Here is a 4,651-nt window from a genome sequence, read left to right as displayed (position 1 = left end):
TTACTTTATTTTATTATACTCCAGTGCGACCTAAAATCGGAACAAAACATCTGTGTCGTTTTAATTTTGTAAGAGAGCTGTGGAGTTAGTACACTTTTTACCAGTTCTGACGTGTAATTCCATAGCCCAGGTTTTACTGATATCTGTTCAGAATGTTTAAGGAAAGCAGCATTAGCAATAGGGTTGCAACTCTTCCACATTTCCCAGACTGCCCCACATTTTTTTCGCTATGTAAAACAATAATTACTAGATATTTGTAGCCTACTATAAAGTTTTCAGAAGTTTAGTATTAAAAGTTTTATTATAATATATTAATTTATAATTCCACCTGGCATGATTTTCCATTTGGCAATCTACATTATTAATACATTAATAGAGACAAGAATGATAATTGACTGATTTAACATTAAATATATTCACAAATAATACGAGGGGGATCCAGGAAATAACGACCGTTTTGTTGTAATAATTAAAAAAATATATATTTATTTGAAAAAACAAAGTCTGTTACATAACTGAAGCTTCCCTTACTTCTCTACATAATCACCACCTACATTTAAACATTTGTCATATCTGTTCACTAGCTTTAGAATTCCCGTGTTATACTCCTCTGCCGCCAGTTCATTAAGCCAGGTGTTCACTGTCTTCTTCAACTCTTCATCACTTCCAAAACACGTACCACCCAGAAAGTCTTTCAGCTTAGTGAAAAGGTGAAAATCGCTAGGAGCAAGGTCTGGACTATAGGGCGGATGATCAAAGATTTCCCAACCGAATTGATCCAGCAATTCTCGAGTTGAAGCAGCAGTGTGCGGGCGGGCGTTGTCGTGAAGAAGCACAACTCCTCTCGAAAGCATTCCTCGCCTCTTGTTTTGGATGACTCGCCGTAGTTTTCGTAAAGTCTCACAATAACAATTTGCATTGATCGTAGTGCCTTTTGGCATGAAATCCAGCAAAAGAACACCTTTGCAAACCCAAAAGACAGTAGCCATGACTTTTTGTGTTGAGAGAGTCTGTTTGAATTTTCTCGGTTTCTTGGGTGATGAGGGATGATGCCACTGACGTGATTGGCGCTTGGTCTCTGGGGTGTTGTGAGACACCCAGGTCTCATCACCAGTCACAATTTGATCAAGAAATGCGTCTCCATCTGTGTGATATCGCATCAAGAATGTCAATGCTGAGGCCATTCTCTGAGTTTTGTGTTGGTCACTCAGTTGCCGTGGAACCCATCGTGCATAGATTTTGTGGTAGCCAAGATGTTGCGACACAATTTCACCAAGCAAAGAACGAGAAATGTCAGGAAAGGCAATATGCAATTCGTCGAATGATGTGCGCCTGTCTTGCAAGATTCTGTCATTCACTTTAATCTTCAGGTCTTCTGTGATGAGTGATGGGCGTCCGGGTCGAGTTTCATCGTGGACATTTGTTCACCCATTGTTGAACATTTCGCACCATTTTCTCACATTTCTTTCATTCATTACAGTATCACCATACACTTTTTTCAATTGCCGGTAAATTTCTGCAGGTTTCAAATGTCAGGCATTCAAAAATCGAATCACACTCCTCACCTCACAGTCGGCGGGATTATCAATCACGTCGTTCATTTTGAAGTAACACAAAATGCACAATGGCAACTTGTTGCAACCAGTACTCACAACATTATGAGAACACATGTTAAGGAAGCCAGCTGACCTTCAAACAAGGAAGGGGAGTCAGCTGCGTGGCGGGTATGCGCGAACGGTCGTTATTTCCTGGATCCCCCTCATACTTGCAGTAGATTATAATTGTAGTGAACATGAATGCTTGCTTAATCACAGACATGCCAGACCTATGAAGAAAATGGCTTCTTTATATATTACAAATTGTAGACTACCGATGAAAAAAATGTTGACAATCCTTTTTTTGTAATAATGGCTACTGAAAAAGATATATAATCATTCTCGCATCTGATCCTAACGTAAATTTGGCAACCCTGTATTTGTAATGAGTTGATGGAAGATGGAACTTATATTCTTGGAACACAAACTACTGATAGAGTAACCAACAATTCATAACGTGAACTCAATGCATCAAACTTAGAAGGAGAGAATACTATAACTGAATAATACAATAAATTATTTTTATAGTTACCAAGAATAGTTGTTTCAAAATAAAATTATGAAATTGTAATATTTTACATATTTTATTGGGTTATTTTACGATGCTGTATCAACATCTCAGGTTATTTAGTGGCTGAATGATATGAAGGTGATAATGCCGGTGAAATGAGTCCGGGGTCCAGCACCGAAAGTTACCCAGCATTTGCTCATATTGTGTTGAGGGAAAAACCCTGAAAAAAACCTCAACCAGGTAACTTGCCCCGACTGGGATTCTAACCCGGGTCACCTGGTTTCACAGCCAGACGCACTGACCATTACTCCACAGGTGTGGACAATACTCTATATTTAGCCACCATGTGGCTCCATGAGTCATTGAATTTCCCAAAGATTAGGTCACCAGCAGTCCTCACAGAAGCATTACGTACGAAAATAGTATTTTTTTACGACTGGGAGTAATGGTCAGTTTCTAGGTTACCAAAATTGCGAGAGAAATATAACATTTCCTCTGAAGGAAGAGAATGTAGTATTTCTCTTCTTTGAAAAGTAATGTAACAATGAAACATATCAATCGTTGCTATGACATTTCCTTTACATCTGTGTGTATGCACTCAATAAAATAGCTCCAGTGAACTTCAATAATAGGAATTTCAGAAATAAAATACGACAATTTACTCCTGGTCGTATAAAAAATCGTATAATATACTATTTCTTACGATACATCATAGTGGTGTATCTTCACCAAGACCTACTCTACCTAGATAGTTGCTACAGCACTCTTCAGCAATCGAGAGTGTGAGACATCAGATTTACTCCATTTCATGTTTCTGGTAAATTACAAGTTCGTAATTTATACCACCAATATTTTGTAAGTTATAAAGTAACTGATGCAGTGCTATAAAAGTACTTGGTTTGTATGTCCAAAGAGCTTTGGTTGTTCAACACTTATGTCATATTATTATCACAAATGCATCACGTAATGTAACCGGTGTCATATACAGAATTTCTCCCTGGAGAGAGGGGTTCAATCAGAATTTTGTGCTTACACATAAAATGGTATATTATATAGGTTCACCGTGCACTTGAACCCCATCCAAGGCCTTAAACTTCTTATTAATGCTTTGTTTCCTTACTAGGTTTCACCCTAGTTTAGCATATATTATATAAAACTTGTAATACTGTTTCTTGTTAATCATTGATAGTGTTCGAGGCTTCGTGGCTGCGAGTTTTAATGGTGAAATAATTTTTTTGGTGCTGTTTTCATCTTCAGTAATAGACTGAACATTTATTATTAAATTCTGTATGGCAACAGAAATAACAATCACAAAATACATATTATATCTGCAGTTCAATATAGATTTGCTCATGAATAATGAATATCAGGATGATAATGAGTCAACAGTGTGTTTTGAATGTCCAGTTTGTAAAAAAAACATGTAAATCGAATTTGGGAATTAAGATTCATGTTGGAAAAGCGCACCCACAATCCAGGAGACACACATTAGCTGCTAAATATCAAACATCAAATGTAATATCAAATTCGCAATTAGCTAATGATAATGTTAACCATAACACCTCAGAAAGGTTCATTAATAATTACCATCAACAAGATAGTCCTACTGAAAGTTATATTATGCAAGAATGGTAAACAAAACTTCCGACATACTATTAGATGGAAATAAAGATGATCTCGAAAGATTAACTGCTGATGTGCTAACATTTTTTGTTAATCAAATAGTGGAGCTGCCAGGACCTGTTCACCTTGCAATTCGATGCTTCAACTATCGTAAATCTAATAAACAGAAAAGCTCGCATACTTATAAATCTTCTTGTAATCCACAGAGGACAACAAAGAGACAACGGGGAAAAAAATAAGAGAAAATATGAATAATTGATTAAATGGCTATCTTACTCGTGTTAATTGTGTAAGCATGTGCGGCTTACAGCTGTTTCGGTGCTTCTTCACACCATTTCGAGATGACGCCGAGATCTAGTAGGCTCTGAGGATGGTGTGAAGAAGCACCGAAACAGCTGTAAGCCGCACATGCTTACACAATTAACACGAGTAAGATAGCCATTTAATCAATTATTTATATTCCAAGTGTTAAAAGTAGTGTACGAAAGATTCAACATAGAAAATATGAGTTTAAGGTCGCTCAATACAATTTCTACAATCATAGATGCCGAGTTGCCCGAAAAATCTTGACAGTATCAAATAAGCAGTCATGCAAAATCCCAATTTCTTCCATAACGGAACATTTCACTAAAACATTTAGCAAAGAAAATAATCTATCTTCTTCTTTTTCTGAGGAACCTTCTCATCATGACTTTTCTGAAGATATTCTAATTAGTGAAGATGAAATTCATAAGGCACTCTTTGGTATTAAAGTCGACACAGCTCCTAGTCCTGACTGTTCGAGTCTTGAAACATCTCAAAACTACAAAATTTCTTACTTTGCTATCCAATGCCATGCTTAAATTTAATTATATACCTAAGCAACTGAAAATGGCACGAACAATACTTACTTATAAATGAGGTGATGCAAATAACATTAAGG

The 4,651-nt window shown here is 36.6% G+C and overlaps 1 protein-coding gene across 3 annotated transcripts in view; it reads right to left on the bottom strand.

Annotated features, from left to right (window-relative positions):
• LOC138710351 (probable ATP-dependent RNA helicase DHX34) overlaps positions 1-4,651 on the bottom strand; it is a 142,482-nt gene that overhangs the window by 54,243 nt on the left and 83,588 nt on the right. The window lies entirely within an intron of this gene.

The sequence above is a fragment of the Periplaneta americana genome, chromosome 12 (assembly GCF_040183065.1).
Source record: "Periplaneta americana isolate PAMFEO1 chromosome 12, P.americana_PAMFEO1_priV1, whole genome shotgun sequence".
In the NCBI taxonomy this organism is placed as follows: Eukaryota; Metazoa; Arthropoda; class Insecta; order Blattodea; family Blattidae; genus Periplaneta; species Periplaneta americana.
Note: the sequence above shows the minus strand (reverse complement) of the source record. Positions and strands in the feature narration are given on the sequence as shown.